Here is an 18,019-nt window from a genome sequence, read left to right on the forward strand (position 1 = left end):
CTTTCAATGGGAGAATAAACTGTGGCACATTCATACATGAGATACCACTCAATAATGAAAAGGAATTAACTCGATGCACACAACCTGGATGAATCGCCTGATAGAAATTACCCTGATAGGAAAAAACAAATTCCAAAAGGTTGCATATGGTGTGATTCCATTCCTAATTGACAAGATTTTAGAAATGGAGAATAGAATGGTGGTTACCAGGGATTAAGGGGTGGGCAGGTGGGAGTGAGAGGGAATTGGGTTTGTCTATAAATGGGCAACACGAGAGATCTTTGAGGTGACGGAAATATTCTCCATCTTGACTTATTAACATCAATATATTGATTGTGACACTGTACTATAGTTTTGCAAGATGTTAACATTGAGGGTAAAGGGCGCACAGGCTCTCTCTGTATTATTTCTTATAACTACATATGAATCTATAAGTACCTAAGCATAAAAAGTTTAATTAAAAAAATAGTTCAGAGGAGACCCAAACTAGGATGCTGATAGTGGTGGGGAGAGGGGATGAACTGGGGTTGTTCACATGACTCTGGTTGTTCAGCCTCTCTCTTGCCTTCTCACTTACTTGGTAAAGAACCGTGAGGGACTTCTCCACCTAGTGTCCATTGTTGCCTTGGAGTATTGTCCTGTTCAAATTTACTTCAATGACTTCTGGAGGCAAATCAAAAAGACATTCATGAGAGACTTTGAGGGACCAAACTGGCCTCACATTGGTCCCAGTGTCCAAGGTTGGAGAAGTCACATAAAGAAATTTTCTAAAACTCTCCAAGCCAGTAAAGAGGTGGGAGTGGAGGCAGTATAGGCATGAGTTGAATATGAGCTTGCCTGGTAAGCCCATTGGATTAACAAAGAAAAAGAGCAAAAATGAGAGAATGCTGGCTTCTGGAGCAGTTGGGAGGTCCTCCTCTCCCCTCTCCTTCACACCCATGTCTGCTCCCACACAGGCACTCCACCCTCAAGGATGAGTCAGGGTCAAAAGCAAGGGTGTTCAAATGTACAATAGCTAGCTAGTGGGAAGCAGCCACATAGCACAGGGAGATCAGCTCCGTGCTTTGTGACCACCTAGAGGGGTGGGATAGGGAGGGTGGGAGGGAGACGCGAGAGGGAGGAGATATGGGAATGTATGTATGTGTATAGCTGATTCACTTTGTTATAAAGCAGAAACTAACACACCATTGTAAAGCAATTATACTCCAGTAAAGATGTTAAAAAAAAAAAAAAAAGCAAGGGTGTTATGGACTCCTGAGTTAGGGAGGGAGCTTTGGCAGGGCTGAACTGATAGCTTTGATGTTCTATCCCTGTTGCTTGCAGGGGGCGGCTCTCCTTGGAGGGTGACTGCCCTGGGAAGGCCTGGGGGAAGGCTCAGGGGGAGTTGTACTGCTTTCAGCCTGCAGCCTGAACACAAGGAGGCCTGATGAGTCCCAGCGGCCCAGATCAACGGGAACTAACGGGGGTCTGGGGGCCGGGCCCAGGCTTGTGGTAATACATCGCTCCTCTGCCGGACTTTGCTGCTGCACGGCTCCCTCAGGAAGAGGTCACGGGAGTTTTTTGCAGCCTGGATCAAGATTCCAGATCTGAGAGAAAGAGAGAGGGAGAGAGACATGGGGCGAGGGGAGGGAGGCAAAACAAGTGAACAGGATATGGTCTTTTTTTCCCTTTCTCTTTCTTTCCCTCTCTTCCTTACCTAACTTTAATCCTCTTTACATGCTTTTGTTGTTGTTCTTATTGTTTTATTCTGCATTTTACTTCTTTGTCTAGTTTTATTTTAGTTTTGTCTTCTTTGTGTGGTTGGTTTGGTTTTGGCGTTGAGTAAATGATAGCAGATTCTCCAAGTCAATGGCAAGTCTTTCTCACGGCCTCCATGATGTACCCCCAGACTCCACTCTCTCCTGCTTCCCCCTTGTCCGTCCAATCCAGCCACACCTGACTCCTCACTGTTCCTTGCACATGCCAGGAAGGTACCGCTTCAGAGTGTTGGCACTTGCTGTTTTTTTTTTTTGCTGACACCCCTCCCTCCCAACTCCATATATCCCCATGGCTTATTTGTTCACCTCCTCAGGTCTTGACTTAAACACGACATTTCAAGGAGATGGTCACCAAACAGTCTGTGTAAAATTGTATCACACCCCTCAACACTTCTTACCTTCTACATTTTTATTCTTCAAAGCATGTATAACTCTCTTACGTACTCTGCATTTTACTTCTATCTCAGTTACTGTCACAGTACCTCAACTAGAATGGAAGCTGTAGGAAGGCAGGGCTTTTGCCCGTTTCGTTCACTATTGAATGTGCCTAGAACAAAGTGTGGTATAGAGTAGGCAGCCCATAAATATTTGACCAATGAAAGATGGGAATAAGGGAGAGAATAAAATTCTTTCTGGTGCTAGGAAGACATGTGTATATAATATGTAATTTAAATGAAATATATCATTAATTAATTTAATACTTTAAAATATATTTAAAATAAATCTAGTTTAAGTATGTATGTATTGATAGATTGATTAAAAGTCTGTGACCTTGAAAAGAACCTTGGACTGGAGTTTGAAGAGTTGGTGTCAGTTCTGGTGTCTTTAAAACAGATCTGATGGGGCAGAAGCATTTCATCTCCCCGCCTCGGTGTCTGCCCTTGTGAAATAGGTATAATGTTCCCTTTGTACCTTACAGGATTATCATGAGAATCAAATAAAATATTGGACAGGGGTGTGTAAAAACTAAAAGGCAAATCACACATACACGCAAACCTCTGCAGGGATAAAACACTGTTATATTAATGTTTAGTTATCACATAATGAAAGAATTCAGAATGTGATCTTCTTTATCCTAACGGTGATAGAAACACATAATATAAGAGAGCTGGGTATTCTGTAGGACTTAATCTCCATGTGATACCGTGAGGCTGTCTGAGGAACTTATCTTATGAAACCTGAGTGTTATTTGGGAGCTTATCAGGAATGTTTCATGAGAGGAAAGGAGAACAGAGCTCAACCGTGTCATGGAATATTCCTTCCTGTCTTCCATTGCCCCAAGCCCTGTGCTGTTGCATTTCTTGCTGTGTATTATTGACAGAGGAAATGCTGATTCATGGGTCTGAGTTACAGGAAACCTTGTTTCCTGGTGAAGAAACAAGCCTTGTGGTGCTGCCAGCATCCTCCTCTGCCAGTTTCTGCCACAGACCCTTCTCCCAGGCCGGCACGAGACAGACTGACAAGGGGTAGAGCCAACTTGAGCTTAACCAGTGAAGTTACCTCCCTTGCAACAGAGTTTAGCACCATGCCTCTCTAGACCCTTCAGCTCTGACCCCACGATACTTTTCCAGCTCAGCTCCCTCCTCTTCCTTCTCATATCCTGAGCTGTGGCCACACATGACTACTCCCAGTCCTTTGTGAACACCTTGTATTTTCCAGTCTCATTGCTTTGGCTCATGATGTGCCCTGCCTGGAATGGTCCCTGACCCGGTGTCGGCTCATTGAAATCCTACCCATGCTTCCATCCTGCTCAGCAGCTACCTGCTATGTGAAACCTGCTAACTTTCCTTCTCTTTGTTTTTATTCTTTTTAGTAAGGGTATTTTCCAATATGCACATAAGTGGACAGAGCTGTACGGTGAAATTCTATGTACCCATCTCCCAGCTTCAACAATGACATGATTTCTTTTAAATAGTACTTGATCCCTCCTTCTTTGAGCTCTTCTAGTAGCTCTTATGTTCTGTACTTAACCCATATTTGCTGAATTGAATGAGAAGAAGGTGAATTGGTGGATTTAGAATGCTCTGTTTACCCACCTGCCACAATGGGGAAACTGAGGCCCAGAGAAGTGAGGTGAGTCACCCAATGTCATAAGACAGGGAGCGTCAAGCTGAGACCAGAGTCTTCTGAAGGACCCCATGGTCTAATTGGAAGACGTGAATAATACACTTATAACAAGTACATGCTACTGGATCTCAAGCGCTACAGGAGTTCAGTGTGTGTTGAGTGAATAAATTAATCTTCTATCCAATTGATTTTTTTAAATAAATTTATTTTATTTATTTATTTTTGGCTGCATTGGTTCTTTGTTGCTGCGTGCGGGCTTTTCTCTAGTTGTGGCGAGTGGGGGCTACTTTTCGTTGTGGTGCGCGGACTTCTCACTGCGGTGGCCTCTCTTGTTGCGGAGTACGGGCTCTAGGCGCGGGGGCTTCAGTAGTTTCAGCACACGGGCTCAGTAGTTGTGGCACATGGGCCCTGTAGTTGCGGGGGGACCTAGAGCACGTGGGCTTCAGTAGTTGTGGCGTGTGGGCTCTAGAGCGCAGGCTCAGTAGTTGTGGCGCATGGGCTTAGTTGCTCCACGGCATGTGGGATCTTCCCAGACCAGGGATCGAACCTGTGTACCCTGCATTGGCAGGCGGGTTCTTAACCACTGCGCCACCAGGGAAGCCCTATACAATTGATTAATAAGATGACCTCTTAAGCTTTGCATGGAGCAGCCCCCTGGCCCTCTCCATGCTATAATCTGATGTCAACATGCTGAAGGCCTTGGAGATATCTGACTTATATGGAAAGAAAAGCCATCTAATTCTAAAGAACACTAAGAGTTTGTGAAAAGTTTAAATTGATAAATATTCTAAAACAAATTCTGTGTTATTACTACATGGATTAGAGAGCAGGTAGTCTGTGTCTGAAGAAAGTAACTGATTCTGAGTTAACTTGGACTAGAAAGTAGGGAGAGAAATTAAGGGAGTCTTAAGTTTTGTGGTCTGGAGTACTTGTGCCTTTGGTCATTTGGGAGGAAGGTAGGAAGAGAAAGCGTGGAAAGATAAAGCAAGAACTAAAAAGCCGGTAGGGGAATAATGGCAATTTTTCATCTTGATCCCGATTGGGCTCGAACCTGGATTTTGGAAGGACAGCAAGAGGTCATCGGGATGTCCTGTCTGAGATACCCTGACTTTACTGTGTCAAAATGGAAGGAAGGTCATCTGCCAAGAAGCTGTTGCCACTGGTGTGGAAAATAGAAAGTGTGTGTGGATTTTCCTCATAAAATGAAGTTAAAAAACAATTTGAGATCCTTTCCTTGATAAAGATCTTTCGAATCAGATTCTTTCTAAAGGTCACGTATAATTAGGGCACAATCCCTGCCTTTCCTTGGTAAGGCAAAATGGGCCTGTGCTGTGGGGAGCTGTAGGGGGCTCTGACCAGGCATCTACCAGGCCATCCGTCTGCACTATCGCACTGGCCCATGAAAACGGTGGCAGTCACGCCATGACCTAGGTCCCAGGGAGGCTGAGGCTCACCCGAGTAACAGACACAAAGTGATTTGTAGGCTGTGAAGTGCCTCACCAAGGTCATGACATCTGCCATTACTAGAAGCACAGGAGTAGTAATCTGGTGGCCTTGGAGATGTCTCCTGGAGGCAAGAGGGCAGGATAAGGAGACGAAGAAGAGTTATTAGAATCGTGGGTTCATGTTTCACACTTCAGTGTGGGCCAGAGACTGGGTGAGGAGAACGTAGGAGAGCATTATGAAATTGTGGCCCTTCCCTATGTTTGTCTCTCTCTGTCGGTGTCCCTGTGAAGTTTATCATTAAAAGTGTCGGAAAGAATACGTGGCTGTGTGCCTATTTTAGAGGCAGCAAGTCGAGGGGAGGGTACTCAGGAGGAAGTGGGGTCCTGAGTGATGCTTTGAGTTCTCTAGGTGGTCTGGAATCGTGAAGAGAGGAAAATGGGTAGAATTTATGGATCCCGTAGGGAGGAAAGAGGATTTTAGGTTTAACGGGCAGATGGGTTGGGTGTGTTCCCATTTGGGCCGTGGGAATCCGTTCAAGTACAAGCAGGAACAAAATAACTGCTCAAAGGAGACCTGCGATAGTCACCAAAGATAGATAGGATTCCACTACAGCAGGTGATGGTTTGCCCTCTAAAATCCATGAGAATACACTTCCCTCACAAAGAAAAATATCCCTCCTTCCACCCCACAACACACATGCTCACCCGCCTGTTTTATTTGCTTAATGATTCTTTCTTCAAGGGGATATAAAGGTTAAGTGTGCCCGGCACTAAGTAACCATTACAAACTCCAGATGTGGCCCTCGGTACAGCTGATCTGAATCGAACACCACCAAGGGGCAGGGCACTTTCTCGGGCCTCTGAGGTACACAAACTGGAACAAGATCTGAGCCCTCAAAATGCTAAGGCCTTAGCAAACTCATGTGGTTTAGAGCCTTCACAGAGAAGAAGGAAAGGCAGGGCTTTCTTTGGACCCCTGTGAAAAATTCATCTTCTTCCACACTCTCTTTGGTAAGAGACATCAGTGTTCCCAAGCCAGACGGATTCATGGGGTAGTGTGAAGGGCATGGTCCTGGAGGGCCTGGAAGATTTCCATTACAGAGCTCAGGTGAAGGCCTCGGCTCCGGAGGCCTGCCTCACCTGGAGGGAGTCAGGTAGGAAGAGAATGCTTTGGCTGTGCTGAGCAGATCTCATTAGCCGTGGGGTTAATCCTGAGGTTAATGTATATTCGTTAGACTTTTTTGTTTCCTGGTGTTGTGTTTCCACTCTTAAGCTGAAAAGTTGTCCTGTAGACTTTGGCATGGGTTTAGCTGCATTCTCATTGAAACTCAAGGCCAGATTGTCTGCATAGGAAAGCTTCTGATGCCTTCCCGTAAAAGGATTACACCTGAGTGTTCAGGTCAGATGATCAGGCCCAGAGAAGGTACAGAAAGAACGAAGGTTCCTCACCAGTGTGCCTGTAGCTGGTGAATGAGAGACTCTCAGGGGAAACAACCCTACTGTAGTGTTGGCTGATTTCGGCTGTGTAGATAGTCTCACCATAGCCAACCTCAAGCTACCAACATGGTCACTGACTGTGGAGTTGGGAAGAGATGTCAAGAATCAGCTTTGTGCCCTGGTAGGAGCCACCCCAGCACACCACCCGCCAGCAGTCAGAATGAGACACAGCGGAACTGGCTCAGAGGACCAGGAGGAGTTGGAACCCAGAGACCAGAGGAGGCGGTTAAGTAGGTAAGGGTGTGGGCAGTGCCAGCAGCACATGAAGACAGACAGGAGATGACAGGCCAGGAGGCAGTCAGCACCAAGCCAGCCATAATAGATGGTCATCCAAAGAAAAACAGCTACTGGGGAGGGGGAAGGGTAAGCTGGGACGAAGTGAGAGAGTAGCATTGACATATGTACACTACCAAATGTAAAACAGATAGCTAGTGGGAAGCAGCCACATAGCACAGGGAGATCAGCTCCGTGCTTTGTGACCACCTAGAAGGGCGGGATAGGGAGAGTGGGAGGGAGGGAGACGCAAGAGGGAGGAGATATGGGGATATATGTATACGTATAGTTGATTCACTTTGTTATAGAGCAGAAACTAACACAACATTATAAAGCAATTATACTCCAATGAAGATGTTAAAAAAAAACAAAAGAAAGAAAAACAGCTACTGTTCACTGAGCAATACTGTGGGTCAAATTCTCTGCATTGTCACTAATTCTCACAGCATCTCTGCCAGGGTATTTTTATTCCCATTTTACAGATGAGGAAATTGAGACCCAGGGAGATAAAATGGCTGGTCATATGAGACATGGTGGAGTGAGAATTCAAATCTGAAGTTTGTTTCCACTACAGCATCAGCACAGGGGAGGCCGGGAATAAGGCCTGCTCCTAAACGTGCCAGACAGGATATATGGCTGCTGGTGGCTGACTCTGATTCCTGGGACGGCCGACAGTTTTGTAGGAATGAGGGCACTGGTGGATTATGAAATCAGGGACTCAGTATCAGGGATGAGTCATTGGACCTAGGGTGCCAGGTCAGAGAGAGATGAACTTGCTGCTGGGTCATAGTAAAGGCCCTCAACCTTGGAGTGGGATTGAAAATTATTAAGTTGGGAACTCTCTGAATGTCATCTGACCAGAGTATCCATCACTAAGTCCTTTTTGTAGCTGTTGGCACTTCTGAAGAAGGACCTTATATAGGATGACTATGGGTACCTGTGTTTTATACCAAGATGATGTCTACAGTTCTTTAAAACTGTAGTACAGTCTATGGAAGCTAATTTGAAAATACAAATGTGTATTTAATTAATAAATTACTTAAGACCCTACACAATTCAAAGACAGAGCTGAGGCTATTGTACAGCTATGCACTGTGTAAGGCAGGGGTCCCCAACCCCCGGGCCGTGGCCTGTTAGGAACCGGGCCGCACAGCATGAGGTGAGCGGCGGGTGAACAAGTGAAGCTCCATCTGCCGCTCCCCATCGCTCCCCATCACTCCCCATCACTCGCATTACCACCTGAACCATTCCTGCCTCCCCAACCCCCGCCTGGTCTGTGGAAAAATTGTCTTCCACGAAACCAGTCCCTGGTGCCAAAAAGTTTGGGGACCACTGGTGTAAGGCATGGAGGTTGGATGAGGGAGGAGCTGTGTGGTCTCTGTGGGGATGCAGATGCAGTGAGTTAGGTATTGAAGAGGGATGCAACAAAGTGTCCGGAAATTGGAGACAAATGAAAGCCTAAGGATGAGATCCAGAAGGAGAGAGGGAAGAAGCCCACCCTCCAGGTGCAGGATCAAGAAGGCCCAGCTCTGGGAAGAGCCTGTAAGGCCTCCAGGGACTCCACGTGGGGCTGGCTCGAAAGGGAAGCCTGGGTGGGAATAAGTTGCTGAGAAATCAGGTTTAACTTTACTGGTATTTCTTATCTGTTTATGTTCTGAAGTTTCTTTCCTGAGTAGGAGAGTTTAATCATATCTCTTCACTTTCAGTATTTGTGTGTGTGTTAATTGCAGTGGCACAAGGTGGGAAATTCGGGTATTATTGGAAGGAAAACCCATAGGAGATTGATGGTGGGGCTCTGCGATGTGGACGTCCTGTCTATGGAGGACTAATCTCCCTTCTCACTCTTGGGTGCTAGTGGCCAAAGGCCGTGCCATGCCATGGGCTCTTTCATTTGTGACAACCACTCAATGAGGTAGGTTCTATTACTATCCTCATTTTAAGTTATAGACAGGAAAGGTTACTCTGCTAATAAATGTCATGGGGAGGATTTGAACCTCAGGCACTCTTCAGAACCCAAACCTATATTATTAGGGCAAACCATAGGAAATGGTCTTTCTTTTTTTAATTTATTTTTATTAAAAAAATTTTTTTAAATTTTTGGCTGCGTTGGGTCTTCGTTGCTGCACGTGGGCTTTCTCTAGTTGTGGCGATCGGGGGGCTACTCTTCATTGTGGTGCACGGGCTTCTCAATGCAGTGGCTTCTCTTGTTGCAGAGCACGGGATCTAGGCGCACGGGCTTCAGTAGTTGCAGCATGCGGGCTCAGTAGTTGTGGCTCACGGGCTCTAGAGCACAGGCTCAGTAGCTGTGGCACATGGGCTTCGTTGCTCCACGGCATGTGGGATCTTCCCAGACCAGGGCTCGAACCCGTGTCCCCTGCATTTGCAGGCAGATTCTCAACCACTGCGCCCCCAGGGAAGCCCGGTCTTTCTTTTAGATTGAATATTTGTAATTCCATATCGTGCTATTTTTGACCCTCTGGATACTGAGAGTGTCCTTGAAGTAACCAGATCTTGCTGTTACAGTAAGCAGACCCAGGAACCAACATCAGCTGCAAGGTGGTGGTGTCCTGCCTCTTTTGTCACACGTGATGCCAGCAGTGGGAAGAGAACTTTTTCAGTAGCAAAGGTGATGAACTTGTGAGATTTTCAAACCTGCAGATGTGACTTGAATGGCTTCCCTTTGGGTAATGGACACTGGCTAGAGACCTAGAAAGGGATCGGCCACAGGGTGAACTACTTGAGAGAACCAGCATGGTTTCCAGCACATGGTGTCGAGCAAATGGGGAGCAAAGAACTCTTGCTTAGGTAAGACTTCACACTGGGATGACGTAAAAATATGGCTCTCCCCCGTACATTCACCATTCAGCAACTCAGCCTCTTGGCACGTGGTAGAAATTGTAGACCAGAGCAAATTTTGGCAGAGCAAATGGTGATGAGGTGGAAGAGTCAGCATTTGCCCAAATTGTTCTTCCACTGGCTGAGCCAGGTGACTTCAGGAATGTTGCTTACACTTCCTGGGACCTCTGTAAAGTAGGCAGGCTGATTCTTTCCAGCTTTCTCTCTAGATGGTTGGGAGGATCTTAAGAGCTTAGAGAAAGTAAGTCTTTGTGAGCTTAGAAAGACAAAAAAAAAAAAAATTGTCTGAGGTAGAAAACAAAAGGTTTAATTTTGTAGGAAAAAGAGGGAAGCAATATGGTGGCTGGTTTGGAAGTCTGGACAGGCTCACTACTAGTGGGACAGTGGATGGGTCAAAGGGGACAGTGAGAAAGCACTCCTGACACTTTGCCCAAACCTGGCCCAGGGCCTGGTGTCTACAGAGGCCACATCCCGTGCTGCTGACTCAGTGCCTTCACCTGCTGCAGAGGGTGACTAATTCCAATGCCCACCACCACAGCTGTGGGCTTCCTGCCCCTGCCTGCCCCCGGGCCCCTCTCAGCCTCATTCCTCCCAGCCTCCTCCCTTTGCCCCTTTTTGGAACAACTGTGCATAATCCGCTCTCCCCTTCCTTCCCCTTCCCCCAACACTCCCACCTGCCCCTTCTGATTCAGTGCCAGCAGCTGGTCAGCGAGCAGAGCCAAATCAAACAGATGTGTGTGGGATTGGCCGGCACGTGTCATCGGGCTCCCTGTCCAGACCCCTCCCCAAGCAGGGCTCTCTCTCAACTGGTCAAAGGCTGAGTGCCCCTTTTCAAGGGCACTGCAGGGCTTAAGCCGAGAAGTGGTCAGATGCCTCTGCCTTCTGACCCTTCCTGTTTTTCTCCTCCTCTTGCAATTCTCTTTTTCTTTCTCTTAGAGCAGTATCCCTTCCCCTTCTTGATTGCTTGTCTTTTATTCTATTCTTTATTAAAAAAAATTCTTCCTCATTAATCAAACTCATGAGCCTTTTAAGGATTACGTTAAAAAAAGAAGGCAGGACACCTTCTTTTAAAACAGGTTTTAAAGTTCAAATTCTCGTAGATTCATAAAGGACATCACAACAGGCCAGAAACCAGACAGAAGAAGAATAACAGCTGGTCTTTTTCACCGCAGCCTGTCCCAGCCCAGGATCTTCAAGACATCACTTCCTTCCTTCCTTTCTTAGTCAGTGGCATGCAAAATTCATGGTAATTCTCAGAAGTAGGTACCCTTGCAAGCAAACATCTTTGATTTTTCTGTGCAATTGGCGAATTCTCCTCACTCCCACCTACCTGTCTATGTGGGGATGACTTGAGAACAGCAGCAATTAACCCAAGAGAGCCCTGTGACAGATCAAAGCCCTCTGGGCACTGAAATCTTGTTGAAAATAAGATTAGCAGGTCTAGCATAATGATACAAAGATTGCTCTGTGTTTTCAAGTATATTTATTTTTTTCTTAAAAACACAAGAAGTGAAACAGCTTGCATTCTAGCTGAGAAACAGTCCCAACAGAAATGATAAACAACAACAAAATAGTGTAATGTCATACAGATTTTTCTAAAATAATGGTCTTAAAGATTGATAATCGTTACTGGTTACCTGAATGTCTCAAAATTCCACAGCCACGCGTGCCTTTTGCTTTTGTTAGATGAATAGAAAATGCAAGGTTACTGGATTAGGCCTTGCCTAGTTTTCTGAATATCGCTTAAGAGAGTGTTAGCATTTGAGAAACATTAAATTATAATAATGTGTTTCCCATCTTGCCCTGACTTCCAGGAAGCTCAGAGTTGAATCTAATGCTTAATCTAACAATTATATTAGCCTTTGCCATTTCTTTTTGTTTTAATCTAAATATCTAGTTCTATCTTTTTATACCTCAGTGTATATCTTCTTTTCTTTTTTTCTTTTTTATTTTTTTTAGTGTAAATCTTCTTTAATGTTATAAATCGTTCAAAATTCTTTTTTGGAAAAAAGGATGATATACTAAATATGGGGAATTCCATAAAAATGACTTCTAATAATGATGAAGATAATGATTCATGACACTTCACTTTCCACCTTTAATTAGTTATTTGTGTACTTGTCCTAAGATCCTCATTAGACCTCAGATTCCCTGAGGGGAGAGCCATCAGTGTCCCGGAATCTCCCCTGGGGTGGGTGTTTAGTAAGATTCTGTTGGATAAATACAGCCTGAGGATTAATTTTAGAGGAAATAGAATGAAGTTTTCTTCCCCTTTCCTTTCCATTCCATTCCATTCCATTCCTTTCCTTTCCTTTTTTTTTTTTTTTTTGCTTTCCTTAGAGATGACTCCATTGATGTGATCTTTGCACTCAGGCAGCTTGCAGCTAATATATGGGGATGCTTCTCCTGCGCCGGGTGAGAAGTTATTTCCTCCTCATTCCCCTTTGAAGCCCATCGTAAATTTTTCTTTCTCTGTATTGTTCTCTCCCTCTTCCTGCATCATACTCAGTAATGTTCTCCTACATAAATAATAACCACTTACATTTACATAAGCACAGGTAACAGTGGCACATTCCTTCCCAAAAGGATTTGAGATGGCCGGCTTAGAGGATTTTTAAACTTTACAACGCACTCTCAGATGCCATCACTGTTATTAGCTAATATTTATTGCACGCTTGCCATGTGCCAGGCACTAGGCAAGGGCTGTTTGGACACGACCTCGGTTAGCCCTTACAGTAATCCTATGCAGAGGCGACCGATAATATCCCCACTTTCAATGCGAGGAAACTGCGAGGCTCTGGAAACTGCCCAAGGTGGCACAGGCGGGAGGGAGCAGGACTGGGACGGGAACCCTGACCTCCAACTGCGAAACCCAGGCTCCTAGCCTCTGAATACATATAATCCCTTTGGGTCACTGTTTCAACCCAGTGAAATGGGTGAAGTGGGGGTGATTCGCTCTGTCTTACAGATGAGCGGAAAGAGGAACAATGTTTACTGAGGCCTGATGATGTCCAGGGCTTACAGTTTACTCATTTGGTCCCTCCAGTCATCCTACAAGGTAGACATCAATTTCTGCATCACAAATGAGGGAACAGAAGCTTCGGAGTGTTTAGTTAACTTGCATTGGCACTCAGCCGAGGAGGCAGGATTTGAGCCTGGTCACTTTGGCTCTAAAGTCCAAATTTTTTTTTTTTTTTTTCATTGTACATGTGGAGGTACAGCCCAAGTTCACACGGTAGTTTCCCAAAAAAACCAAAAAAACAAACCAACCAACCACCAAGCTCGGTCAAACTGAATTCTTTAAACTGCCCTTTTCAAGTTCTGGTGTCCTGCTGGGGTCAAAAAGTGCAGTGTCTGTCTGGCTACTGAGTGTCTTTCCCCATGTGACCTTGAGAGGGAGGGAGCATCTTATTATGACTTGACAAGGCGAATGCAATTGAATTTCCATCTCATTCAGAGCAGAGAGAGAATAGCTTTGGGAATGAGGCTAGTTTGAAACAAGGGCTCCTGAAGCTAATTAAAAGCTAGGCTGGAGCTGTGCTTTTCATTCCTTAAGAATGTTCGACCTCATTAAATAGGAAAAAGCAAGCGGAATTTTCTGATTTTTTTTTTTTTCAGGTTCTGCAGGGGATGGCCAGTGAGACACATTACTACGGCTTTCAGTCTGCACGGTGCTGGCATTGGGCATCGACATCGCTGTTGTGATGAAGACTTACCCTTCTCCAGTGCTTATCACCCTGAAAGGATCGCAGCTTGGTAAAGCAGACGCAGAAGGACACACTCTCCCTGCTTCAGGCTCCGGTTCCCCAGCACTCCATCCCCCGTTGTCACAGGGGGTGGAGGAAGCGTCTGTGGGCTCAATACAGTGGACCAAGTGGTTGGTCTTCATAAAGGCCCCGCCCACAGACACCTGGAGCTAACAGACACTCACAGGCACGAGGTTCCAGCCAAAAGGGACGGAAAAATTCACAGACTCTCCATGTGGCTTCTGGATGGAATAGAAGACTCCAAAATGGACTTAGAACTCACAGCGGGAGCAGCAAGTCAGGGGCCACATGCTCAAGCCACAGAGTTGCCTGGGACTGCAAAGATCAGGCTCGCAGAGGCTGAAACTGGAAATCTTTAGGTTTTGATTTAAAGGTTTCCATTGATGGGGCACCTACTGAGTGCCAGGCACTGTGCTAGCAGCTTTGCGTCTATTGTATCTAATCTTTCCAGCCACCCTGCAAAGTAGGTGTTATTATCCTCATTTCAGAAGTGAGGAAGCAGAGGTGAAGGCTACGATTTCCCTTTTCATGGTTCTCGGTCTTTACTAAGTTAATGCAGCATGATCAGAGGAGTCCTAGTTTTACAAGGTATCAGAACTGGAAGGGATGTTAGAGGTCATGTCTACCATCTGAGGATAACGATGAAAAAAGATCCAAAGCGAGAAAAGTAAATTATTTTGCTCAAGGACACACAGCCGAGCTGGCACCTCCTCCCAGGCCTCTGGGCTTGCCGTGTGGACCTGTCTTTTCTTCTCCGTGTAACAGCAGGGGAACACAGAGATGTCATTGCTGTCTGGGAGGAATGGAACAAATGTCAAGGCCTGTCTGTCTCTAAGCAGTGATCACCACAGACATGGCCGTTTTCAAACCGATTCTCACTTGATCTGCTCAACATTCCTTAAAAAGGAGGGAAGGGGAAGCTTTGCAGTTTTGGAAGATGAAGCAACTTGCGGATGATGAAAAGGGACATCCGTGTCTATCAAATGTTTTAAGCCCCTCAGGAGAAAGGTGCAGGAGGAGAGTGAACTGTTTTGGTATTTTCTTATTTCCATCATCTTGTGATCTTAGGTGTCACACACTGGGAAATCTTCCCTTCAAGACAGTAATGAGTTGCTTTTTTTCACTCCTTGATTTTCTCCAAACTGCTTGGGGTTGCAGTGGAAAGCTCTTCTAGAAATGTCCCTGTTTCATCTCACCACGTCTCTAGGGAGTGTATAGTCTACATTCACAGCCATAACATAAACCCCAGTCTCTTTGAGCCACATGCAGTATTGCCCAGATGCGGGCATCTGGCAACTCAGAAATGGTTCTACGTGCTGGGGTCTGGCTGCAGCACCACGTGCAGGATGGTGAAGAAGCATTAGGGCTGAAACGGATCTTGGAGGCTATTTCAAACTCTTATTTTCTGAATCACGTGGTACCTGTTTTTCATTAAACAGTGGCTTTCAGAAATTCTCAGGGATTGAACCTGTTAGTATAGTGATGGTCAGGGTCATTTGCAAAGGCACAGAATAAGCAGTTTAGATGCTCGGTTCTACTTTTCACTTTGAATGTTCTTTATGAGCCAGTTTTATTTATCTGTTAAATCAATAAAATACTGGATGAACACATGTTTTTAAATGGAATGAAATGTAAAATCCACACAAGTCTTAGTCATGGTCTCTTCACTTCAGTCACTGGTTGACTTGCTGGTCCCTGAAATTACGTCATGACAATGCCCACTAGAAATAAGACTAATAATTTCTTCAATTTGCTATCAGTGCTTTACACTCTTATCACAAAGGATTGGAAGCTTTGAAGTTAAACTTTCAGATCTACTTTCCCACTTAACCTTCAAAAGCACCCTGCAAAGTAGATGGGAAAGGGATCTTTATCCCTCATTTTGCAGATAAGCCAACTGAGGCACAGCCAGGTGAAATAATCAGACCAAGCTCACGCAGTGTGTTAGACACAGGAATAATGGGTCTCCTGAATTCCGATCAAGAATTCGTTCTTCTGTATTATATAGGGTAAGTGCTTAACGCTCCCAGATTTGGAGGATATGTTTGGCCGCTAAAGCTTTCTCCCAAGATAGGAAAAACACCTGGCTGCTGCTTGCCCCACCACAGTAATGACCCCATACCTCATGTGCACTCAAGCTTCCCTGCCTTGATTCATTCTGGTCCCTCTGATGGGAATGCCCTTTCCTCCCCTTCTCCAAATGACCGGCTCCTCCTAATTCAGTTTCAGGCCAACTCAAATCATACCTCCTCTCCACGGGTTCCCTGATTAAATTCCTTTTCTATGTCTTTGCATGCCTTTGCTACAGCACGACAATGGGTGCTAAGCAGTAGCCAGGCATTTCTTATGGAGTCACAGAAGGAAGAGAAGCCTGTGACCAACTAGAAGGCCAGCTTGTTGAGATCTGGAAGCAGGTCTTTGTTTTTGAATTTTCATCAGTTAACACAGTGCCTGGAATATAGTAGATATTTGGCCTAAGGTTGTCCAGCACCTGAAAAATAGGCTGCTCCTAAAAAGAAACAAGGTGACAGGCAAGGAGTGATGTAGTAAAAATGGAAACCAGGATCTCAGCCTTCAGATTTCAAGGTGGATTTCTCGGGGCTATGGATAAGTTTCTGCAGTGCTGTGCATCTGAGATGGTTATGAACACTTTGGAGGCTGAGGGACTTGGAACCTCTTGTGAGATGGATCTACCAGCAGTTCCTGTTCTGAGTGAGCGTGAGCCCACTAATGCCTTGAGGGCTGAATGCTGGTGTGCCATGTACTGTTGCCTTAGACCAGATTTTTCCTTCTAAGTGTCAAAAACAACTTTAGATGGAGAAAATGAACTGAGTGGGGTGAAAAAACCTATGAGTCCCAGAATGACCTCCAGCTTGGTAATGATTTATCCTATTTCATTGTTAATTTTGCAATTAAGCAAGAGTACTTTATATGCCTGAATAACCCATGGACCGTATCTTAATCAAATTAATGTGTCTGTAACAGAAGACTGATTCAGTGTTCAACTATTAGGATAACAAATGATGCAAAGCCCAAGTTTTCTCTCTCCTTTCTCTCTCCTCCCCTCACAAAACCCGCTGACACGAAAGGTCAACTGCCTGAAAGCCTGTTGTTTTGATGACTGCTGTGAGATTCTATTGGTTAAAAATGTGAGAAAACTGGCTACCTCCCCTCCCCCCCACTTCAAACCAACTGTATGTATGTGTGACAGTGTGTGTGTAAGTTTGGATAAAAAAAAAATTGTGGTTAATTCTTCTTGTTGTATACTTCCTGCCACTGACATTTGTTGCTGCTGCTGTGTAATGACGTTGAGGTTGGGTAGGAAAATCAGATGCAAATGACCTATTTATTTATTCCCCAATTATGACTACCCTTCTCAACTCCTGTTCTTGGAAAACCTGGAAAGCAGAGAAAGGGGGTCAGGCAAGCCAGCTGAACATGGCATTGCCCTGAAGCAACCTCTAGAACTTTAGGTCATCCTAGTTGATAAGAAATTTGAAAAAATATGATTCTGTTTAATAAAATGGTATATATTTAAAAAAATTATAAGTCACGAATAATGGCTTTTTAATAAAGACTTTTGTGGTTTAGGCCAAGGACCAGGATTTATGTCTCCCTGGGCTCAATTCATCAGCTTTTACAGGGACTTCAGCAATATTTTACCATCCTCATCCTCTCCATTTTCCACAATTAGTGGGGTAATTTAAAAATATGTTAATCAGATCACGTCTCTTCCCCGTCTCAAATCTTTCAATGGGTTTCCATTCCACTACTTAGAATAAAGTTCAAAGTTCTTGCCATAGCTTAGAAGGCCCTACATAATATGCCCCTTGCCGGGGAAAGCAGTATGGGGTGGGGAGGTGGGATGAATTGGGAGACTGGGATTGACATATATACACTAATATGTATAAAATAGATAACTAATAAGAACCTGCTGTATAGCACAGGGAACTCCACTTTGCTGTACAATAGATACTAATACAACATTGTAAAACAACTATACCCCAATAAAAAAAATACGCCCCCTGCCTTGCTCTCTGGCCTTTTCTTTTTCCCTGCCCCCCTTGAGACACTGGCTGCTTGCTTTCCAGCCTGAGGGCCTTTGCACAGGCTGTTCCTGCTGCCTGTTTGCCCCTCTGCTCCTGTCCTGGCTCACAGCATAATGCCACCTCTTTAGACAGGCCTTCCCTCACGTTTCCCTATGCATTCCCCTCTCATTACTGTATCATAACTTGTAATTTTATATTTATTTCTGTGCTGAATTTTAATGTTATTATCTGTTTTCTCACTAGTCTATAGGCTTTATATCTGCTTTGTTTGCCACTGTGGCCAGTTCTGGGCCTGTTGTAGGAGCTTA

Source organism: Eubalaena glacialis, chromosome 6 (assembly GCF_028564815.1).
Source record: "Eubalaena glacialis isolate mEubGla1 chromosome 6, mEubGla1.1.hap2.+ XY, whole genome shotgun sequence".
NCBI classification, from domain to species: Eukaryota; Metazoa; Chordata; class Mammalia; order Artiodactyla; family Balaenidae; genus Eubalaena; species Eubalaena glacialis.